Source organism: Saccopteryx leptura, chromosome 1 (assembly GCF_036850995.1).
Source record: "Saccopteryx leptura isolate mSacLep1 chromosome 1, mSacLep1_pri_phased_curated, whole genome shotgun sequence".
Lineage (NCBI taxonomy): Eukaryota > Metazoa > Chordata > Mammalia > Chiroptera > Emballonuridae > Saccopteryx > Saccopteryx leptura.
Window position 1 is genome coordinate 339,629,984 of NC_089503.1, and position 6,977 is coordinate 339,636,960.

The window sequence follows — 6,977 nt, forward strand, 5'->3', positions numbered from 1 at the left end:
CAGCATCCTTGCCGGTGGATTGGCTTTGAGTCAGCGGGAGCAGGCGCTTGCGACTCCTCTTCTGAGGATGAGAAGGCTCAGGCTGAAGCTGCCATACGCACACTGAGAGCCCGACCAGTTGTCGCCAAGAAGGTAAAAACCCAGTAACAAAGAGTCCCTCAGGGGCAGCCACAGCCTCCAGCCCAGGTAATGGAACACTCTGTGGTCCGGCCCTATACCCAGGCAGAGCTGATGGAGTTGGGGGCACAATTTAGGCAGAAACCTACTGAATCCCTGGTAGCCTGGTTACTACGATTATGGGATATAGGGGTGGATGGCATCATGCTCTCCGGAACAGAGATGGAGAAATTGGCCACCATTACCACACACTCTTCCTTGAGGCAGCGTCTTCAGAACTGCCATGGCAACCCAGGAGACCATACCCTATTAGAATGGGTGATGGCTGCCATTCGTATGGTCTGGCAGAATGCTGGAGAACTGCCGGGGGCAATGAGTCGGTGGCAGTGCTACAGTGAGTTAGTAAAGGTCCTTCGAGAACTAGGTATGAAGAATGCTGTTTTCAACCCTGGGTCTCGTGGGCCAGACGAGGAAGTGTTTACGGCCAAAATGAGGGAATTTGTCCTTGCTAGCGCCCCGTCAGCCCTTTTTGGGTCACTTGTGGCTATCTTGGGCCCCTATGTGGGGCAGCCCATCAATGCAGTAACACAGATGTGGGTAGACTTGATTGCGGCTGGAGCAGATAAGGCAAAATTGGATGGCCAGTCTAATAAAATTCTTTTGGAGCTTTGGCGGCAGCTTAAACCAGAACAGAAGTTCCAGCCACTGAGACGAAAGGCCCCAGCAGCTACCAATAAAACGTTTGGTGCGCGCACAGCTCGGTTACAAGATTATATGATAGAGACGGCCGAGGGAGAGGGGAACTCCCAAGACCCACTGTACCAGTTTGAATAGGAAAAAGGCCGAGGGACCCGTCTAACGGGGATGGGCGGGGACCGGAGGCCACATGTGGAACTGGCTATCCACTGGTCCCCTTCCAATGTACAACAGGTGTTGGCCTTGGTGGATACAGGTGCAGAATGTTCCCTTCTCTATGGAAACCCAGAGCGGTTTGCTGGGACCCCAGTGGCCATTGACGGTTATGGGGGCCAAACTGTTCAAGTGAAGCCAATAACTATTCCATTGGGGATAGGGAGACTGCCTCCTAAGCCATATAAGGTGTATGTATCTCCTATTCCTGAATATATTTTGGGGGTAGATGTCTTGCAAGGACTGTAGTTGGAAACTACAGCTGGGGAGTTCCGGCTGCGGATCAGGGTTGTGAAGGCAGTATTGCGGGGACATGCATCACATTCCCCTTTGCAATTACCCGTCCCTCGGCGTGTGACTAACACCAAGCAGTACCGCCTGCCAGGTGGTTATGAAGAAGTCACAGGGACAATCCTTGAACTAGAAAAGGTGGGGATCATCCGGCCAGCACACAGTCCTTACAACTCCCCAGTATGGCCTGTGCGCAAAGCAGATGGAACCTGGAGAATGACAGTAGATTACAGGGAACTTAATAAAGTTGTTCCCCCTTTGCACGCTGCTGTTCCTTCGATAGCTAACATGATGGATCGGCTAAGCCATGAGTTGGGGACATACCACTTTGTGGCAGACTTGGCCAATGCTTTTTTCTCTATTGATATAGCCGCAGAGAGTCAAGACCAATTTGCCTTCAGTTGGGAAGGGAGACAATGGACCTTTACAGTGTTACCTCAGGGCTATTTGCATAGCCCCACCTTGTGCCATGGGCTGGTGGCTGCTGACCTGGCTAAATGGAAACAGCCAGAGGTAGTCCACATGTACCATTATATTGATGATATTATGCTAACTAGTGATTCTCTTTCAGAATTGGAGCAAGCAGTCCCTACCCTGCTATCCCATTTGAAAGCATGTGGCTGGGCAGTTAACGAGAACAAATTACAAGGACCTGGGTTATCTGTTAAATTCTTGGGAGTTGTCTGGTCGGGTAAGACAAAAGTTATCCCTGACGCAGTTATAGATAAGATTCAAGCCTACCCCGTGCCCACTACGGTAAAACAGTTACAGGAATTCTTAGGTTTGTTGGGGTATTGGCGAGCATTTATACCACATTTGGCTCAGTTACTACGCCCCTTGTACAACCTTATTCGAAAGGGGGTTCGCTGGGATTGGACTGAGCAGGCGCAAGGTTCATTTGCAGCTGCTAAGAGAGCTGTCAAGGTGGCACAGGCCTTGAATGTGTTTGATCCTGCCAGGCCCTGTGAGCTGGATGTTCATGTAACCTCGGAGGGGTTTGGGTGGGGCTTGTGGCAGCGGACAGAGCGCCTACGGCAACCTATTGGATTTTGGTCCCAATTGTGGAAAGGTGCTGAAGTTCGTTACTCATTAGTAGAGAAGCAGCTGGCAGCTGTGTATGCTGCCCTCCTGGCAACTGAGAGTATTACAACCACAACACCAGTTACAGTCAAAACAACATACCCTATAGCTGGATGGGTGAGAGATTGGGCAACTAAACCACGTAGTGGTATGGCCCAAATGTCTACCCTGGCCAAGTGGGGTGCCTATCTGCAACAACGCTGTGCTCTTAGCACCAGCCCATTGAGGGCAGAACTGCAGGAAGTCTTGGGTCCAGTCACCTATGCGACTTTAGAGTCAGGTGCAACTGGGGCTCAGGAGGCAGAACCTGAGGTCAGTCCCTACCAGGAGGGGCGGGTGCCCATCCCCGAAGATGCCTGGTATACTGATGGTTCCAGCAGGGGCCAACCTGCCAAATGGACGGCTATCGCCTTCCATCTGGCCACTGAGACTATTTGGATGGACACGGGTACAGGCCAAAGCAGCCAATGGGCAGAATTAAGAGCTGTTTGGCTAGTTGTCCATAATGAACCTTCACCTCTGGTGATCTGTACTGACAGTTGGGCTGTCTATCGTGGACTGACCCTTTGGATTGCTACTTGGCACATTAACCAGTGGATGGTAATGCACCGTCCATTATGGGGTCAGGCCATGTGGCAGGACTTATGGGAAATAGGACACCAGAAGCAGGTGACAGTATATCATGTGACAGGGCATGCCCCTCTAGCCCATCCTGGGAATGATGAGGCAGATACGTTGGCAAGGGTGCGATGGTTGGAGACTGCACCTGCAGGTGATGTGGCACAGTGGCTCCACCGGCGCCTGCTCCATGCAGGACAGAAAACTATGTGGGCTACAGTTAAGGCTTGGAACTTGCCTGTGTCCTATGCAGAGGTACTTGCAGCCTGTGAGCAATGTGCAGTATGTTCCAAGGAACACCCTCGGAGACCACTGGTGTCACCTGGACAGATCCAGAGGGGTCATGTCCCACTGACACGATGGCAGATAGACATCATTGGACCCTTACCAAAGTCAGAAGGGTACCAGTATGCAGTCACTTGTGTAGATACTGCCACCGGGCTGCTTGCTGCTTACCCCGCTCGTAACCCTGACCAGAGGGCAGTCATACAGGCTCTGGACCGCCTGAGTGCTGCATACGGGCGACCGCTGGTCCTTGAAAGTGACAATGGTACCCACTTCACTGGTTCAATGGTGAGGCAATGGGCTCAAAAGCTGGGGGTGGACTGGAAGTACCATGTTCCCTACCACCCCCAGGCTGCTGGTATCATTGAGCGTTATAATGGACTCTTAAAGCAGGGACTGCGACAGGAGGGGGGCACCGGCTCTCTTACTGGATGGACACGCCGCTTATGGACAGTACTTCGGATTTTGAATGAGCGACCTCGACGGGGAAGCCCAGCTCCAGTAGAGGTCCTCCTGCATCGGACAGCTGCCCCTATTCAGTTGCAGATACGCACCAAGGACATTTTACTCAAGCCAGGTTTCGGACAGCAGGGCAACGTGCTCTTGCCTGCTCCAACAGCCCTTCTTAAAGGACAACAGCTTCAATGGACTTGGCCCTGGACTGTACAGGCCCCCCATCTGAGATGGGTGGCCTTGTTGGCACCATGGGGAAAGGGGTTAGAGGTGGACCTCCAGTTAACTCCTTGGGCAACCAGCACCTGGCCACCTAAGGTAGAAGTGTATTATCCCTTGAGTGCTCAAGGGGACAGCATTTTGAAGGGCACCTTTGTAATTTCTTTATGGCCAATAATGAGTTCCCCTATTTTACTACACATAGAACCAGCAGATGCTGGTGTATTGGCCAATAAGGTTTGGTATGCCCGCTCAGGGCGGCCTCTGGTGCCAGCTACGGTGCTGTCTGCAGACAAAACTCTGGCCTGTATTCTGCCAGAGGGAAAAGATTTGCCTCTCTTGGTGCCACTGACAGCTCTCTCATTTCGCCCATAGTTTTTGATCTGTTAATCCTATTGCTGTAGTTGGTACTATTTCTGTTTATGCAATGTATCCTACTCCTTGCACAGTGACCATCATGGAAGATGCCTGTGCTTTAGATTGTAAAGCGAGCAAAAGGGGTGGAATGTTGGTCAAATAAGTTTGTAAATGTGATATATATGTTTGCTCGCTTGTGACTTATATTGGGTGTGGGGGACAGGCTATAGGCAGGCCAGGTCGTTGTAGCCTGGGGTTTGGTTTTGGGACTAAGCTTTTCCCCACACCCTTGAATGATTGTATTATCTGGGTGGTGCACTCTCATGAGGAATCCAATTATGCCTTGGATGGGTGACTTTGTATCGGAGACTTCCTTGTTTGTATATTGGATTAAGGGATTTTGGTTTTCTACACTATAAAGTGGGACAGACCAGGAGCTTGGACACACAGTTCCTGCTATCACAATTGCAGGGGCTTCCCTGATCCCTGGCCCTTCATGGGAAGAGCTGGTTTTCTGCTTTTCCCTTGTCTTCTTTTGTGGTTTGCCTGTCTTGGTGAGACACCAATAAATAGGATGGCCCCCCATCCTCTGACTCCGCCATTTCTTTATCGTCTGCCCGAATCCAATGGGAACCTGCATGTGAATGGCCACGATGGCGGCTCCTGGCCTTACAGGAACAGAGGTGAATAAAGTCTGGTGAGCTAGAAACCTTTGATTCTAGGAAACTCGGATAAGTCAGTAGCTTTGTGAGCACTAAATGTGAGTGGGTTCTGGAGCCCAGTGTATGTTTTTACTTGCCCCCCGAGTGCAAGCTAGAATTAAAGGTGATGGCCCATCAGTTCTTGGCTCCATTGTTTCTTTACCGACTGTCCGAATCCAATTCGAACCTGCATGGGTCAGGCTGCTGTGATGGTGGCCCTGGCGACTGGCTACACACCCACCAATGTTTATTAAGTGCCATTTGACAGTGAGCCAAATGCTTATTCAGTTATTCACTTATGTGGAGACTTTTTGTTCACTGGAATTCTGGGAAGGAGACGTAAGGAGAGGGCTGGCCCCAGGAGAGAAGCGGGAGGAGACAGACAGGGCTGGACTGGACTTCCCAAGGGCGGGGGTAGGGGGTGGGGGGGCGGGGTGGGCAGGGTGACAGCTGGAGTGGGCGGGCTCTGCGAGAGAAGAGAAGGGGCCGGGCCCTGTGCTGTGATAAGTGCTAAGTGGGTAAGTGGGTCCCACTACTTTTCAACTCAACAACCATAATAATCACAACTCATGCTCAGTATGACTGGGTTTCTTCTTGGCAAAAAACCCGAGAGGGGTTGTCCTTGGTGCAATTCCATCCGAGCGTCTGTTCTGAGGAACCGAAGTCATTTATCTCCCTCTGCCTTCTCTCTTACCTAAGAGCGTGCCACCATCCCATGGAAAAATCAGTGGGCATGGAAATGAGCACTCTGAGGTCCCAGAACTACCTTTTTAATTGTGAACTAAAGGCTGACAAAAATGATCACTTTAAGGTGGATAATGATGAAATTGAGTACCAATGATCTCCATGAACAGTCTGTTTAGGGGCTGATGCAAAGGACGAATTGCACGTTGTTGAAGCAGAGGCAATATGAGAGAAGTCTAATTAAAGGAACACTGGGAACTTTGAAAGTGTCTGTACAGCCAGTGGTTTCCCTTAGTGGCTCTGAGATATCGCCATTTGTGGTCTTATGGTTGAAGTGTGGTTCCTGGCCCGTGCATCTTAGTGGACAGCACTTAGTAGCTGTGTAGGAAGGTGCAGAGCGAGAAGATAAAGAGGACGACGATGTGAAGCTCCTGAGTATATCTGAAAAGCATTCTGCCCCTGGAAGTGGTAGTGTTTCCCCAGAAAGAAGTAAAACTTGCTGCTGATGAAGATGAGGATGATGATGATGATGATGAAGATGATGATGATTTTGAGGATGAAGAAATAAAGAAAAATATCCACTAAAGAAATCTGTATGAGATAGTCCATTCAAAAAAGCTCAAAAATCAATCCGAAGGAAAAGACTCAAAACCATCAACACCAAGATCAAAAGGTCTAGCATCTTTCCAAAACAGGTAAAAACCTCCTAAAACACTGAAAGGAACTAGTTCTGCAGAAGACATTAAAGCAAAAAATGCAACCAAGTATAGAAAAAGGTGGTTCTCTTCCCAAAGTGGAAGCCAAGTTCATCAGCTATGTGCAGAATTGTTTCTGGATGGCTGACCAGGAGACTATTCAAGATCTCTGGCAGTAGAGGAAGTCTCTTTAAGAAAATAGTTTAAACAGTTTGTTAAAATTTTCCACCTAATTGCATTTCTGTTACAGTCAATATCTGTCTGTCTTTTTTATTTTATTTAAAGTTTTTTACTTATTAATTTTAGTAAGAGAGGAAGGGAGAGAGAGAGGGAAAGATAGGAACCTGGATCTGTTCCTGTATGTGCCCTAACTGAGGATCAAACCAGCAATCTCTGTGCTTCAGGATGATGCTCCAACCAACCAAGCTATCTGGCCAGGGCTCTGGCTGTTCTTTCTATAATACAGAGTGAGAACTTTCCCTACCATGTCTTATAAATGCTGTTCAGGTTCCATTGCCAAGAACATGTTGTCCAAAAGATGAAGGTCCACCTTTTGCTTGGTTTTAAG

At 49.4% G+C, this 6,977-nt stretch overlaps 1 pseudogene; it reads left to right on the top strand.

Moving 5' to 3' along the window:
* The first annotated feature begins 5,745 nt into the window (after window positions 1–5,745).
* Window positions 5,746–6,603, top strand: LOC136389506 (nucleophosmin-like; annotated as a pseudogene).
* The last annotated feature ends 374 nt before the right edge of the window (window positions 6,604–6,977 follow it).